The sequence below is a fragment of the Urocampus carinirostris genome, chromosome 3 (genome assembly GCF_059441175.1).
Source record: "Urocampus carinirostris isolate Australia breed hairy pipefish chromosome 3, RoL_Ucar_1.0, whole genome shotgun sequence".
In the NCBI taxonomy this organism is placed as follows: Eukaryota; Metazoa; Chordata; class Actinopteri; order Syngnathiformes; family Syngnathidae; genus Urocampus; species Urocampus carinirostris.
In genome coordinates, this window is record NC_142351.1 from 22,073,453 (window position 1) to 22,091,537 (window position 18,085).

Sequence of the window (18,085 nt, forward strand, 5' to 3'; positions counted from 1 at the left end):
AAATCAATAACTTGTAAATCTGACAATGTATAATTTCAGGAATCTATACGAAAAGTAACAATAAAAGGTTAAAATGAATAAGAAGAAGGTGGTTGCAATTGAAAATGCTAAAAAAGACACGTTTCAAAAACTTCCACATGAGCGCGTGAAACGATTTTTTTGCGGTATTTAACAGTCTTGGTAAATTTAACAAAATTCACACGCAATTAAAGCAAATGCATCTTGCATTTTGTGCAAAATGGATGTATTGGTAAAATTGTATTGAGATGTTTATAGAGAACAAGAAACAATAGCAATCTTGCAATGTCATAATACTGTGACGTAGAAGTACTGTATGTCATAGTACAGTTGTAGTGGAGTATTTCAGTCGTGCGGTAGACGAAGCAGGAATCTCAGATGTTAGATGAATTTAACACTCAGAAAGTATTTACATGTATAGCTATTAGCGTTGAATTCACATTCTTCAAAATGTCTCCTTTCTCCCAGTATAGATATTTGGAGCGCGGAGCAACATAAGTTCCGTGTGAAAGAATTAGCACACGTACTGGTGTTAAATTGACACTCCTGGGTGTGTAATCAAATTTGTGCATATTTTTCTGTAGAATGAATAGATGGATGAAGCTTTATTTCGAACCTGAGAAAACAAAAATAAAATGAAAGAACAAGTCAAAAACAATGTAAACGAAAAAGGAATAGGAAGAAGCATATGCTTATTTGATCCACCCCCACCTCCCTAATAATTGAGACTTATCGCTAAATATCCTGTGTATTTAAATATAACAAACACCTCGAATATACATATGTACATACGTTTTATGGATGGGCAGTTATTCCGTCATCATCATCATCATCATTATCATCACCACCACCACTTTCACCATCATTATCATTACTGTCTCCATCCATTCTCAGCATGCTATATAATAAGAGTATCTATTATAATAACAATAATTCTCATTGGTTCTCATGGTGACAACTGACTGCTATGTGGTGTGTGTTTACCGTCATACAAGTATCTTTGGACCTTCTGCATTAGGGGGTCCGTCCCCAGGCAGCAGGACCACCATTCTTGAGTGTCCGTATCCTTGCATTGAAAAGTATTGTGAGATTGGGTATTTTTGTGCTGTACTGTTTGTACTTATTGCTGTTAAGCAACAGAGTAGTATGTTGTAGTCAGTGTACGGACGCTGCCCTACTTACAAACGAGGATAGGTTCCGGATGGTCGTTCGTAAGTTGAATTTGTTCGTAAGTTGCTTCAGTGCTATATTATGTATGGAATGTATGTTTAAGGTTTATATAAATATGTTCAAGCCTTGTTTGGTTTCTGCTAAAAAAATAAACGTTTCATAAAATAATATGCTCTATAAAGATAAAGTTAAGTTTAACTTAATTTTGGAAGATGAGCGAGAGAGTTAGGCGACTTCCTCCACCCTGGTAGAAAGTGTCCAAAAAAGTGATCCAACCATTTTCTCAACCGCATCAAGCTTTCTTATTCTACTTTCATTTCAAAAGGAACAGCTCTCCTCTTCTTTACACTTTAGACCTCATTGAATGGATGCACGAGATATTAAACAACAAAAATGTCAAAGTTATTAGTGCACTGGAGATACAGTATGTTTACACACGAACTAAGAAGAGAAAGCAGATTTGTTCTTCGGGGTGGATGCTGGGTGACCTCTCACAGTGCCACACGCCGGTAGCGGCGGAAAAAAGCACTATAGTAATGTCCTGTACTCGGATAAAGGTGCACGCAATCCAAATCTCACTAACAGCAATGTCCAAGTATTTTTCGACATACTGAAAAAATGTTCGTATCTACCGTTTTTTGTAAGTCAAATGGTCGAAAGTAGGGGAGCGTCTGTACTGCTGTGAAGTTGTATTATAGTGTAGTTGCAATGTAGAAGTTTGGCAGTATGATTGGGTAGTAGCGTGTTCCATGCTGGGATCTACAGTTGCGTAAGAGCCTCGAAAAAGCTTTCATTTATGAGTGGAGTCTCAACTGCCAGCGTGTCATAAATTGTGCCCAGAATGTGGACAGTGGATTACACCCCCACCGTTTATTACTGCATCCCCCAACATTTTTGGTTGATTTTGTGATGTGTGCGACATCATCCAGGTTGAAGCAGTGGAAATAATACAGGATCTATACATCAAGTAAGAAATAGTTTAGATTAATTGTACAGAAACTTCTGCGCTTAGAAGCATTCAACATGTCCTATTTAGAATTAGGATTTATTTCAGTTTTAAAAACGAATATGTGTTTAATTCGGTTAATAAAAATGTCCCCCAAATGGTCCAATTTGGAATTAAGTAGGTAAACATACGGCACATATGTCAACGTTGGGGCCCCTGGGCCACATCTGGCCCAAAACAAGGTTTTCTACGGCCCCTAAGATAATGTTGATTCATTATCGTATCATACACAAGGGTATTTTCTTTACTGTACGTTACTTCTCCTTGAAAAAACGTTGTTTCGCACCATTTTTTATTGTGTTTCAAACTAATTATATTTTAAAAAATATCACAGTTAAATGATTGATTATTCCCCACCCCCATATTTAAGCCCATATGCGCTAATATAGAAACAGTAAGCCAGGGGTCAGCCACCTATTTGAAGCCGAAAGCTATTTGTTGTTACCGATCGGCACAAAGGGCTACCCGTTTAATATGCATTTCTAAAATGAAAACTTACTTATGTTATTATTATGTCTTTACTATGTTATTACCAGGTTGTAATTATTAGAAGTTAATTCTAACACTAAAACATCATGTCAGTTAGAAATCAAAATTGCGAGAAAATCACAATGACCCATCACTGATTAGCTAGTTTCAGAGCCCATCCTCGGGCTATTCAGGTGGTCATGGGGGGCGACCTGGTGCCTGGAAGCACCACGTTGGAAACCCCTGCTATAGGCTACTAATGGTGCCTGAATATTCATGTCATAAGGATTTTTATATAAAATACATTGTCCTTTGTGCCTGCTGAAAAAGAAAGATTCCTGATGGAGATATAAGTAAATATTTAGTGTTCAACCTCCGATCAGTCTGGCCAATGGCTTGTAGACAAATGTTTTTGTTGGCCCTCTGTCCATTTGATATTGATACCCCAGACATACCATGTCATGGAGCTCATTTGACCTAATTTCAGCAGACAAAATCCTTTTTATCAGACACTTATCCTGAAAGGACAATATTTTGAATTATTTCTCCTTGTTGTCCTATTACTTTTGTGTAAGTGTGTCAGGACAGAGATTATCTTGTCATTTGTTCTCAACCAGTCGGTAGCAAAATGAATGGCGATGCCCTTTTGCTCTTCTGACTCATCAGCAGTTAATGTTTCTCGGGTCGCTCTGACCCAGTCTACGTTCAATGATCCAAAAGTGTCACAAACTGGAAAAATGCCAATTAATGTTGTTCATATCTCTGGAGTAAGTCCATCACTTACCATTTCAACTCAACTTTTTCAATCGCCGGGTTTGTTCGGTTAGAAAATTTCGCAAAATGGTGGGAGGATAAAAATGTAATGATTTTACAGTCTCAAATCTGATACCTTTGTAACACAAGAGGGAAAACGATAATGTAGGCCTATCTTTATCTCTTGGCTTTTTCTTTTTAATATTTGTGTGTACATCACATTCTGGCAAAGATAATGGAAATAAGTCCTTTTAGAATAGCAGCAACGATTTGCATTTAGAAAGTAACACATGTGCAGACATTGCAAGTACATCTTATTATCTTTGTTTTGGCATTAAAAAAAAACATGGAATCAAATATTTATGAAACGCTCATACTTAAAGCAAAGTAATTCATGTGAGGCAACAAACCCCAAACCAAAAAACTATGAATATAAAAAATATGTATATACCAGTGTCTGAAACTCATAACAAAAAGTTACCAGACACCAGGGCAGACAACTCTGAAAAGTAGCCTGCCTAGCCATAAAGTTGCCTGCCCCATTTTCACAACTTGAAACTCAATAAGACGACTAATCGCAAAAAAAATATCGTTGCAAAGTATTAATTATTGATGATCAGAATATATAACAGAACAGCACTTTAAATCTACTTATAACATTCATTGCATGTATATGACATCGCTGTTTTCCATCTGCCATCAGCATGTACCTGTATTTACTCATCTTCATTCATACAATGTTTGCGTTGCGTCGTCTGCTACAAGCCACTCAAACCCCTCTTTCCACGATGCTTTTAATGTACGTTTATGTTTTGTAGCGTCATAAATTTTGTTAGCTTCTTTTAAATATTTCTTCTGGGGCAGAGGTTTTGGCTTGATTTCTAACCACTTCTCCATTTTTCTTGTGTTCTTTGTCCGTCTACTTTGGAAAATGATTTGCAAATGCATGACCTTATAATGCTCGGGAGAGTCCGGAAGCACGAAGTTATTCGATGCAGGCTTCTGATTGGCTGCCGAGTATGCAAATTGCTGAACGAACCGAAATTTCCAAACCGAACGAAGATTTCAAAATAGAAAAAAAAGCAAACGTTTCATTTGAGAAAAAAGAAAAGAAAAAACAAAATATTTTTGTTTTTCTTGACAAAATTGTGGGCCACCCGGGTGGAGACATTTTGTAAGTTGTACGCCCGACGTAAAAGATGCACGCTCTGGGCGTCCGGGCAGACATTTTTTCAGACACTGGTATTTACCTCTAAATATGTCAAATAACACTTCTTTCTGGGCATGTTTTGCTGTCATGAAGAGAATCTGCTCATTAATGACCTAACTCGTTCTTTGCTAGCATAGTTGACATGGATGTCTGTTGTCTGTTGCCCTCAGCTGTAGTGAAGGTGTAAACACAAAAATCCTTACTGATAGCATAAATAATATCATATTTTAAAGATCAGCACCTCTAAGTCCGAGACCATGGTACTTAGCCGGAAAAGGGTGGCATACTCCTTTCGGGTTAGGGAAGAGATCTTGCCCCAAGTGGAGGAGTTCAAGTATCTTGTTGTGTTGTTCTCGAGTAAGGGTAGGATGGAACGGGAGATCGACAGACGGATCGATGATGCGTCTGCCGTCATGCGCATCCTGTACCAGTCTGTCGTGGTGAAGAAGGAGTTGAGTCAAAAAGTAAAGCTCTTGATTTACCGGCCGATCTACGTTCCTACCCTGACTTATGGCCATCGAATTTAGTTCCCTGACTGAAAGAACACGGTCCCGGATACAAGTGGCTGAAATGAGTTTCCTCCACAGGGTGGCTGGGCTCTCCCTTAGAGATAAGTTGAGAAGCTCAGTCATCCGGGAGGGATTCTGTGTAGAGCCACTGCTCCTCCGCATTCAGATAAGCCCGTTGAGGCTGCTCGGGCATCTTATAGGGGTGCCTCCTGGACGCTTCCCTCAAGAGCTGTTCCGGGCATGTCCCACCGGCAGGAGGACGACCAAGGACACGCCGGTGATACTATGTTTCTAGGCTGGCCTGGGAACGCCTCAGGATCCCGTCGGATGAGTTGGGGTTAGGGAGATCTGGGTTTCCCTGTTAAGGCTGCTGCCCCCGCGACCTGACCCCAGATAAGCGGAAGATAATGGGTGGATGGATATTTTAAAGCTTTTGTTTTTGTAAATCCAGTTTGCGGGATACATGGTATCGGCGCATTGTACTCGCAAAAACAAATAATGTCGTTTTTCTCTTTCCTTTTTCAAATTCGCTTCCGACATCATTTGAAGTGATGCATGTAATATTAATTGGTCATCTCTAGCATAGTAACGAGTCAGCGACGTGCAGTGATGTTCAAATAAATGAACCTACAGAGAGCAAGAATGCAATGATTTAACAATAGCATAGAAAAATAATTTTTAATTGTCTACCCTTACCATTAGATTGAAGTCTATGCGCTGCTACTTTTGCATAAAAGCATCAATGGATAGGTAATCCTCCGTAGGGGCATAAAGTCCATGCAAGAAGAAAGAAATACTGGCTGGTTGAGCTTTCCAATACTAACGCTAATTCTATTGTTTGGGACTGAGTTGTGCAGCACGTGAAAATCCTAGGTTTCACTATTCGCTCAGCTATGAGGCAAGAGAATTGTGTGTTTCACTCAGCATCTGCATTGTATTGATAATATTTATAATATAATGTTAAAATTCAGTGATTTTGACAAATAAAATCCGAAAATTCGAAAGTTTAATGATAGATAACTTTAACATTGAATAAATTTAACCGTTTAATATATTTGTAATGTTATATTTCCATGATAACAGGTGAGGCACAAACAAGTTATAAAAGTTAAAATGACTGAAAGCAAGCCAGGGATTTAGTCAAAATCCTAAGGTGGTTGCTAGTTCTTTTTATTATTTCTTATTTTTATCACCTGTATTCCAAGAAGTTGTGTGAAAATCATCCGAAAACGGCCAGGACAGGAAGTCAACTATTTTAATTTGCAGCATCTAAAGTAAATAAAAAAATCCACATCTGTCAGTAGTTTGACTCACAAACATTAAATTAGTATCTTGTACTCAGTAGAAAATCTCAATGTTTTATGCCGCAAAATTGAACAGTAAGTTTGCCATTTTAGTCCAAGGGGATGGAATTTTCCCCCAAAATGGCATGGAAAGTTTGAAAAGAAATTGCAAGGCTTTCCCCCCCTCAGCTCCACCACATGAAAGCTTTAATTTCCGCCTACTATTGTCCCAAAAATACAGCATCTATAGCATGGTTTGATTGGATCCTTCCTTCTTAGCTCACCTAGAAGCTTTGCACAATTTATCCCGTTATTGTTTGCTTTTCCATATTCCTGCTGACAGCTGGAATAATACAACCAATAGATTAGTTTGTGTATGCTAGCACAAGACAGGGCATAAGCGGTCAAACCAAAAGCGCAACTTATATAATGACACATCTGGGATTTTGTCCCCCCCGCCTTACCTCCATGGTTCTTTAAAACTCGTGTCATAAAGTGTGCAGTAGAATACCCCCACCGTCGATTAGAGCATCCCCAATATTTTTGATGTGATGTATCATACATCATCCAGGTTGAAGCAGTGGAAAAAGCGCAGGATATTTTACAACGGGCAAAAATGAGTTTGGATATATATGTCGAAGTCGAGGCCCGTGGGCTACATTTTTTTACAACCCTTAAAATGATTTTGACTCATTATTGTGCCATACACATGAACCTTCCTTTTAGTCATTATCCTTCCGATCTCCTCTTTCTTCCACTCAGTCGCTTTACTTCCACATCCTCTCACATTTAGTGGACCTATAACTAGGGTTTGCGAGACTTTGCAGGGTCCCTCCCCGCTTTATTTGCCTTGCTGTCTCTTAGGGAGCAGAGACAGAGAGGACAGGATCCCCAGTCCCCTCGCTCCCTCCACTTTAGTCGCCTCTTATGACACGCAGTGGACCACGGTTGGAGAATTCTCACACCTCCCAGAGTGAGAGGGCCCCTCACCGCAGGACAAAAACTGAGAAGTGTTTTTGAGATTAAGTGTTTGAGGAGTGTTAGGAGTGACAAGACTGCATATATTGAGAAATTAAATTGTGAGGGACAGAACTGGAGTAGTAGTGGAACTGAGCAAGCGTGTGGATATGAGAGTACTCGGTTGGTTTGGACACATGGAGAGGATGGATGAGGAACGAAACTTGAAGAGAATCTACGGAGCAGAAGTAAATGGAAGGAGACCAAGAGAAAGGCCGCAATTGACGTGGATGGATGGTGTTATGAGTGCACTGCAGGAAAGAGGTCTCAATGTAGTGGAAGCTAAAGTGCTTGTTGGTGATAGGAATGAGTGGAGATGTGTTGTGAAAGGATAGTGGGATGTTTGGAGGCGTTCTAAGGGATGGGCAGGGCACCTGTATGATGCGGCAGGGGTAAACCAGTGAAAGCTGTTGGGCCCTGTTGTTGAACAGAACAATGTGATGTGTCACCGCTTTCTTGTGTCATGTTTCATCTAGAGGGACAAAAGCATGACCAACTTGGGTGCCGAGGTGCTTAACTTGTTTGGGTGTTTGGGCATTTGGGTTGGTCAAAAAATAAAAACAATTTTTGTGTGTTTTTTTGCTACCTTTTTATTTTTTTGTTTTTCTGTATGTTTTTGTATTGCTGTCGGTCACCCCTCTCGAAGGATATGACATAGGTAGATAGATAGATGCCATACACAAGAAAATATTGTGTATTTTCTTTACTGTACGTTACGTCTACTTGATGAAAGCTTTGTTTTTGTCACATCAGGGATTTTTTCTCCCCCGCCTTGAAAAACTCTCAATCACATGAGTCAAAGCTGAATGAAACGTCCGCACCAGTGAGGATGATTAGACTGTGGATTTAGTTCATTGATTCGTCTATTTGATGGCCTCTGTTTCATTTTATGTCATTTAAAGAAAATGAATACGCAACACTTGGCATGTCCCAAATACTGTGGAGGTGAAATTCAATGACATTTCAAAAACATTCTTTTTAGGTTGATTGTGTATATTAAATATTTTTATTATTTATTACGTATGTTTATTAATTTCAGTCCACGATCTGCTCTTTTAAGAAACCCTTTGATGTTCTCAGTCACATCACTACCAGAATTTTCCTTTCTTCAATAGAGGTTTAAAACACTGGCTATGCTTAGAAGAAATATTTACGTCCACATTTTATAATTGTCGTTATTTTAACATACGTATAGATGGTATTTGTCAAGATTAGTTCATTCACTCAGTCATCAAAAAGGTGTAGAGTCCAAAATGTGCTCATTTAACATGACTCGAAAATGTCCACCCTGTCATCGGCCATCCTGCTAAAGCATGGAAATTTGTCCAGTATATATTATATATTCTATGAAATATATTGCATCATGAAAAATGAGGAAAGGTTTTTTTTAATTTAAAAAACAAAAAATGGGTCGTGATGATCTGTGAACATTACTGGTAAGATAAAGAAACATACTCTAAAATGTATTTTATCGGCCTTAGAAAAAAGATCACAAGCCCTTTGAGTTGAGAGAAGAACAGCAGTTCTGAAATGAATGGGACATTTTGGTTCAAGGCGTCTTTGAAGGTTTCAATACACACTTCAGAAACAAACTGAGGTCTACTGGTCTACTTGGAACAGGGCACAAGGGTTAAAATTTCAGGCCGGCGTCAACTTCGAAGTAAAGTAAAGATGGCATCCGCTTTTGGAGGATTGTGAAATCATATGCGGGAAGATGCTTGAGGGACCCTCGCTCTGTAACGTGAGCCATGCTTTGGGATAACATAGTCCAAACTTCTAACGTGGAGTTTTTTAATAGCATGCACAAACACGGAACACTGTCTGGCTTTAGCGTGTGGTGCAACTGCACAATCCGAATAACTATGTGCCAAACATCAGTGGCATGCTGTGAATTTTACATCTACTTCTTCAGCTCCATACTGAAATAGTGATGTGTTGTTGGCGAAAAAACAGGCTCCATGATTCAGCTCTTGGAAGTGAAATTTATTTGCGAGGACTCGATGGGGGAGACGTGATTTTGCCACCTGGCCCACACCGCGAGCCCGGTTCTCAGAGTCTGACAGCGGTACTGCCGAGCACAGTCCCCGTGGGGAGCTCAGACGATCGAGAGTGGGAGAATGAGAGCAAGGGTATTGCGGAGCGGTCTACACTAAGGGCCCCTCTGCGCCTGTCTTTTGGAATGAAATCTATGTAAAAAGGACTAAACAAACCCAAGAACAATGACGGGTGGATAAAATTTAAAAAAAAAAAAAGGTCAGTGAGATAGAAGCTTGGCCGGACCCAAACGTAATGATTGACATTTTAGGCCAGAAATTCATATCGGTTGGGCTTGGGCTCAAGATCTTTTCTCTAGGCTGAAAGTGGTGGACATAACCTTTTCCTACTTGCATCAGAGTTGTCCAACCTTTTGCTATCAAATCAACACAACAGTGTATCTCCTTCTTTGACGGCTGTCAGCGCGATTAATTTGGTGCGTTACCGCCCCCTTATTGACGTTTCCTCACACGAGCAAGAAAGCCAGAATGTCGCCAACTTGAAATCGGATTTGTCAATCCAACAGTTTCATTGTTACTTGTTAGATCTCGTGAGGGCCTGCACATTTTCAGATTTGTGACCCTGGCAACAACTTTTGGCTAAAATGCCCTTCGCGCCTGTCTTTTTTTTAATAATGAAATTTAAGTTAAAGTTAAAGACTGTACAAACACAAGAAGAACGACCGGTGGATAGTAAAAAAAAAATTAGCGAGACTGAAGCCTTGCCTACGTAATGATTTTATGTCCGACCGACCCAAAATTCTGATCGGATCATGCTTGGGCTTAAGATCTTATCTCTAGGTAGAAAGTGGCAGACAAAACCCTTTCCGCTTGAAAAAGCCCTTCTTGCCTCGGAGTTGCCCAACCTTTCGCTATTAAATCAACACAACAGTGTATTTTCTTCTCAAATGGCTGTTGGGGCGTTTGCTTTGGTGCATTACGGCCCCCCCCTGCAAACGTTTTCCTTACGCCAGCAAGAAGGCCTGAATATCGCCACCTCGAAATCTGATTAGCTAAACCAACAGTTTCATTGTCATTAGTTAGGTCTCGCGAGGGCCTGCAGAACTGCAAATTTTTGACCCCAGCAACAATTAATGACTAAAGTGTGATTAATTAAATTCTTAAATATAAATTAACATATCTGGAAGCAGTGCAACCAGCAAAAAGCAATTAAATAAATGTTACAGACAATTTGGAATGATGTAATAAGTATTGATGAACAAAATATAATAAACATCACATGATTCGGATATGTTTTAGGCCAGGAAAGAAAATCAAGCAAGCCTTCACGGCCCACCACTGCCAAACACAAGAGCAATAAATAAGAATCTTAAACTGTTGTCCAGCAAAGTTTTGGTATTTCAATCAATTTTATTATTATTAATTAACTGTCTTTTTCCAGTGGGGTGCTTGAATAGTCGAGGAAAAAAGGAATAGTCTTGTTTATTTGTATAGCCCTTATTCACAAGAGGTCTCAAAAGACTACAGACTACCATTGTACAATCCCCTGATCTGAAACCTACGTGAAAGCTTTTTTGCTTTATTGAGTGGAAATGTTAAAAAATTACAATATGAACAATAATGCTAAAAAGATGTATGAAACAAATCCGGAAAGTTTCATTTATAGCTAATGCCCACTGCCTCTGAAACGAATGCCTCATTTTGCAGTTCCACTGCAGTCCACTGAAAAATTTCTGAAGACTTTATTTTTTTACCGTACGCCACATGACTTTAATAAAGCTGAATGAATTTCCCAATGCAGGCTGGAAGTCCCAAATCAAATGCAGGTCTTTATATTTGTTACATGTCAGAATGAAGCCATGTGAAACAAGCCAACTGCATGACTTAATATTAGTCAGGTTTTCAAAAGACAAAAGAAAACCTCCAATAATTTAAACATGCAAAGATTACACAATTTAAAACCCAAAACATACTACCTAAATCAAACCTTTACAATAATCAGTAATTAGTCTTTCACAACGCTGTGGAGGAATTTTTTACCACTCTTCCTTGCAAAATTGTTTCAAATCTGCCATTGTGGAGGATTTTCTAGCATGAACTGCTCGTTTAAGGTCACACCACAGCATCTCAATTGGATTTAAACCCAGACTTTGACTTGGCTATTGCAGAACCTTCATTTTGTTTTTTTGAGCCAGTCACAGTTGAACTTGCCGGTGGGTTTTGGATCATTGTCCTGCTGCATAATTCAAGAGCGCTCAAGTTTGAAGGCACAAACTGATGGTCGGATGTTCTCCTTCAGGATCGTCTGGTAAACACCAGAATTCATTGTTACCTCAAGCCCAGCAAGTTGTCCTGGGGCGGCTTAGTGGTCATTCGCTAAGTCCGTAACAAGAGTACGATTTCACCAGTTGAAATCAAACGTTTTTAACAACTAAAATTTGTCGTTTTTAACTTATTAACAACTGACGTTTGTTCTTGGGACTGCATGCATTGAATTTTAAATACATTTGTCAGACATAGTCTGGCTTTGCAAGTCATCTTTTTATCCGCCGTATCCAGACTGAAATGCTCCTGGACTTTGGAAATTTTGATACGCTTAGTTGATGTTAACGCTGCCATTTCTGTAAGTTTATGTTACCACTCGAGAGAGAGATGCTATTGTGCATGAGCGACTCGCAGCAGAGATCATATTCGTGTAGAGAGGTCTTTCTCTGTTGGCAAAACGTATCTATTATCGATTTTTGTCGACCAATCGCTGGAGCCCTGCTGGACAGTAGGGACAAAATTCATGGGGGTCTTCGAAACAGTCTTTCTTAGGAACTGTGTTTATTTTGTCTACCGACACATTCTTAATAAACGAATCAATATGCTTTTAGATATTAAGTCAGGATTAAATAATAATTATAAATTGATGCCGACAACTAGGAGAATACTCTGCTGGGTGCACTGTCAAGGATCTAGTCATCGATTTGGTTGGAGTGAAAATGTGTACCTAATAAAGCAGCCATCGATTGCCCATTATAGAAGCCTGTTTGTAAAATGTCCAAGGAGGTGCGTAGGCGTGTTGCACGTTCCGGAGGTTGCATGCCCAAACACGAGGCGTTTAAACTCTCACCGCGAGGTGCCGATTGCCAGCCCCCTTCGCCTCGAACCCGCAGACCCTCGGCACATTCCCAAACATGCTCTTAGGCCTGCTCGGCGGACAACTTATGAAAAGCACATGGGAGGCAAATATTTCCCCCGGCGGTACACTGGTCCAATTCATTCCTCTTTTAATCCGCTCTGCGCTCGCTGCCTTAAAGGCGTCTCGCTTTCTTGGACAAGTCACTTATTGATTCAGGACACAAACTCCGAACGATATACAACGCCGCTCGCCTAAAGTTCCGCCACAATACATTCCAAGGCTTCCATTCGCTGGACTTTCCAAACAAAATTTCCCCACTGAAATCAATTATATTTTGAAGCATTCATCCCAGAATCCACTTTGGGGAATTTCTCGCACTCAAGGTTTACTTTTAACTGAAAAACAGATTGTTTGGTGATGCAGTTGAAAAAAAAATACTAATGCTGATACTTTATAACTAAAAACAAATACATCAATGCAAATTATTTATTAAAAAACTAAAATGTTCACCCCAATCATGTATTAACAAAAGTTAAGAAACTCCTGGATATACATAAACTCCTTTTAGCTCAGGGGCCACTTGGCAAAGAAAAAAGCACTCTCACGGGGGCCAGACTAGCATGATCAAAGCGGCACTGCCATGAGCGGCTGCCTTTCCAGCAGCTCCCCTGTTATCTCTCACTTTTTGTGATTTTTTTGTTTTATTGTCTGCTTCTATCTTCTGTGTTTTTCTTCCCGTTTTGACAACTACACTATGGATTACTTCCATCCTATGGACATGGGTTTTAGCGCACAAAAATGCGTTTATTCAAGGAATCAACTCCTTGCCCAGAAGAATTCTCGTGCCGGCGTGATGAAGGGGCCTATCGTGGAGGAAGAACCGGAGCTAGCTAAGCGGCTAGCGGTGTTATAAGTCTTCGGTACCATCCGCAATCATGGTAAATGCGAACTCACTACCAAATGAGATCAACGAGTGCTGGTGGAAAACATCGAAGCGCACAGGGAGCGCAGTTGCTGTGTTTTGCGGAAATGTGGCCCACGTTTAGTATTCCGGACGCTAACGTGTAGCCACCCGGAGCTACCGGGAGCAATCCGGCTTCAGCGTCGCTATACAGAGACACGAAAGCCCACGGGAATCGGAGAGGAGACGGACTCGCTAACACGAGGTGGTGTATCCCTGGACACAAAGAAAAAGATTTCCATCTGCCGCAGGGATGTCGAACTTTTGGACTGGCTTGTGACGTCATCCACTCCGCTACAAGCACCCCTAAGGCATCATGTTAATCTGTTAATAAACAACGGGGTAGACTGCTGGAAGTGTGAATCTCCCTACGGGGATGAATAAAGTTTTTATCTATCTATCTATTTAGTGAAAAAGTGGCATAAAAAGTGTGCCTTGTTGGACCGGGGATCTTTTGTAGTTTACAATAAAATTACAAAATTGTGATTATAATCTAGGTTTGCAAAATTGAACTATAAAGCGATTTTGAGTTCCCCCCTTAATACTTTTTTTTCCTTTACTGAGATTTAATCTCTTGTAGTGCATATTAAATGTGCATTTTTTTCCTTAAAGCAAAACAATTGAATTAATTGTCCTTGTAGTTCATTTAACTCAGGAAAACTGAAACTTGAAAGTGACCAAAAAGCACACAGACACGAATATAAGTGCAAAGATTTAGATAATTGATTTAATAGATTAAAAGTAATTTTCTGCTTTTTATTTTTTCATTAAAATATTTACCTGTAGTTGGGTATTTCACTGTTAGATTTCATATCTATTATAAAAGGGAGCTAAGGCTTCTTGAAACTTCTGAAAAGACAACCAGGTGCTACTTTTTATTTTGTATTTTCTAATCCAGCGGATAAAAAGCATAGTTTAGTAGAAAATTATGCTTTTAAAGAGATACATTCACGCAACATACGTGAGTGCAATTGTATTGTCTTATAGCATATTTGACTTCTGTTTTAAGTAAAATAACATTAGGATGTGTTGTTTCCTCTTTCGTCGATAAACCGTAGTCAGAAAAAAAGCTATAATGTGATGGTTTTCTTTGGGAGTGGTGCCTGGCATTGGCCACATATTTGAAACTGCATGTCATTGTTTTACGTGATGTGGCTCATTTTTTCTTGTAATGCATTTAGTATTGTCTGGATGCCCCTATGCATTGGCAGTCCGTATACAACCCTCAGGCTTGTGTTTGACACCCTTGGAGTTGACATATGCTGGAGTTGACCTAAATATAGTTATCATAGGCAATACTACACTTGTAATTATTTGAAATAGGAGTTATTTTTCCCCAAAATGTTCACACAAACCATAGGGTTTCCTCTAAATGACACCGCTATCTTAATAGTAATTTATAATACATAACGTTATCATGTGCAATTAAAAATAGGAGGTAAGTTTTTAAAGTAATTGTAAAGCATTGAAAGACATCTGAATTTAGGTGCGGCATCGCATTTAAAAAACAAATCTCTCGGGTCGAGTCAAGTCATGTTTATTTGTATAGCCCTCAATCACAATGAGTCTCAAATGGCTGCACAAACCACAGATTATTGCAAACTACAGACTATTATTACACCATCCCCTGATCTAAAACCAACACGAGGGCAAGGAAAAACTCGAAAAACCTCAACATTAGGAAAATAAAGAAACCTTGAAATGGGACCGCACATGAGGTAATCCCCCTTCCAGGATGACCAGGCTGCAATGGATGTTGCAATAACAAATAATACACAGATAGTGTCAACATAAAATATAGGTTATTCATATATGATAGAATAGAAGTTTGTTTTAATTCTATATTTAAACAGTTCCACTGAAGTTGCAGATCAAATCTCGGTGGGAAGAGAATTCCACAGCACCGGGGCCCGCATGGAGAACGCTCTTGCACCTGTGGATCTCTTCTTGGCTCTTGGGATCACTAGTAGACCAGCATGTTATATATATTCGGTGGAAACTAGTGCTTCAATTCATTGCACCTCACCAGTTTCGTAGGAGCTAATTTGTTCCATTTGCTCCGATGACAAATACAAAACAGTTAGTAGAAACCTAACAAAAATAAATGTAGTAACTCATCATCAGGAACTTGAGGTGAAAGAACATGAACATTGATTTATTATTTGTTTATCTGCCCCTCAGAGAGATACTGTTTCTGTAGGTAACATAGATCACATGGAATGTCGAGATTGCTGTATTTAATGGTTTCCTCTGCATGGATATCGCACCATCTGGCAGACATGGGGACTTGAGACTTAGTGACTTGGACTCGAGTCGACTCGAGTCGCTGTTTTTATGACTTGTGACTTGACTTGGACTTGGCAATCTAAGACTCGGGACTTGACTTGTGACTTGACTTGCCCAAGAAAAAAATACTTGGGACTTACTTGGGACTTGAAGGTGAAGACTTGAGACTTACTTGAGACTTGCACATGTGTGACTTGGTCCCATGTCTGCCATCTGTTGATCTAACACCTTGACTTCATTTATTATTCACACGGTTGCCAAAAATGGAACCGACTTTTTACTGTGGAGATTTTTGCACACAAGCAGATGATGTTAAAGTCTTCCTAGTCAACACTAAAAGAACTAGAAAGATAGCAATGCCAAATTGGTTGTTTTCCCTCAGTTAAGGTTGTGAGAAAGAGAATTTTTCGGGTTAGTTATTTCATTGTTACACTACTGTCAGGTCATTGGAACATCGATTTATCTTTGTAGCTGCAGGCCTCAATTTTAACCCATCACATTGACTCGTGTTTATCACCTTTATTATTTATCAGTCTTGGGGCTGAGGGAGTGGACCTGAAGAGCCGGAATTTCTTGCTGAAATTGTGTTTCATATTACAGTGCGCCGGGATACTCCTGTTACATGCCTGAAAAAAAAAAAGATGCAATCCAAGGTCATCATGAGATTCTCGTTTGCGCCGAAAACCCGGTGCAGTGGAATCCAGCACGATTGTGTTACACGTCACACGGGTTAGAGAAAGACTCGTAAAAAACCCTCGGTGAAGCAGCGGCATGTCATCTCGTCAAGTTAAAAACTGTGTTATTGAGGGGCTGCTTTTAGGGTTTCTTTTGAAAAACGCCAATGTTACGCAATGTAGCTCAAAACGGCCGCTGAAGAACAGGGCAGGGCTGATGAAAGGCAGATGTTGGGAGCAGTATAGGCAGGCCTATAGCGTAATGGGAGGGACTAAAAAGCTACAAAACAATGGAAAAAAACAACAAAAAACCAACAAAAAACACCCACCGACATTAATACTCTGTGTGGGAATGTCAGACTTTTATTGGGGAGCAATGCAGCAACGCCAGTCTGTTTTGCGGAATCCCAGTTGATCATTCTTGCGGTCTGGACAACTTTGCTTGGCGGCCATAATGCATTGGCGAAGTGATCTTTGGATTCGAGGCATTTCTCAGATTTTCCTTTAGCGTGAGCTCGTTCATGTATAGCTTACCCATTGACACATTGTTGTGATCATCTGCTGGTGGGCTGAAGACTTGGGTGGTGACAACGGGCTCTTTATCGGCCGTTTAAGAAGTCCCACAGCAGGTAATGATCTATAAATTTATACTTCATGCCTCAATGTTAAATCCACTTTGCAATGAAAGTTACTTGAAGTAAACTTTAGGAAAGACGAGTATTTGTCAGTTTCTGACTCTCTATGCCCATGACAAAATGCTTTGTGCTAACTCTAACCCCTTATTCTTATGGACAGATGCAAACACTTAACATCATCATTACCATCCATCAAACTAGTTTAACAGTGACTAACTGTTCTTTGTTGCTGGTTTATCCGTCAAGAAGCTTAGGAGGAATTTATCTGAGCTATTTTTCACACATCACTCCACATTCATCCTGAACTTAGACACAAAGAAATGTCAAAGCCACAATTACCATCTGTGTGAGTCTGTTCACGTTTTGCTTTTTCTTTAGCTCTGAGCATCGCTTCTCTTGAAAGGATGGCAGTGTTTAGAAAAGAATGTCCACAGGCAGTACTTTGGTCTAGAATTGAGTAGGTCTGATAACATTTTATTATCAAAGAGTCATGGGGGTACAACAAAAGTGCTACTTCCAATAACATCATGCTAGAGAAACCATCAAATGCCTCGAAAAAATATGCTCAAAAACTCAACAAAACGGCAGCCTTTTAAAAGAAAAGTTGACTTCCTTTATAATTCCCATTTGGTTCCAGATAGGCCTGTTTTTGCCTCTTGTACAGTTTAACTATGTTCATAGGTCACGCTTTCTTCTTTAATAGAGTAGTACATTTAATGACATTCTGCTCCATTGTGAGAAGGAGCAAAAGCAACCCATAATGTCCAATTGAAGTGGATCTCCTCGTTCCCATTACGATCAGAACGTTCCAAGTGCACACAGCCTTGAGAATAATAGATTTGACAGCACATGTGGAAAATGCATGCAGCAGTATAACGCAGACACTTTACGGTGAAAAAACTTTGACCACACACCTGTGGAATGCCAAATATGCAAAATCTAATTTTTACAGATCTTTTAGGCATTTTTCACCTGGG

The 18,085-nt window shown here is 39.7% G+C and overlaps 1 protein-coding gene across 2 annotated transcripts in view; it reads left to right on the forward strand.

The window, feature by feature from the left end:
* slc16a4 (solute carrier family 16 member 4) overlaps nucleotides 1-18,085 on the forward strand; it is a 49,094-nt gene that overhangs the window by 7,005 nt on the left and 24,004 nt on the right. The gene's annotated exons all lie outside the window — the stretch shown is intronic.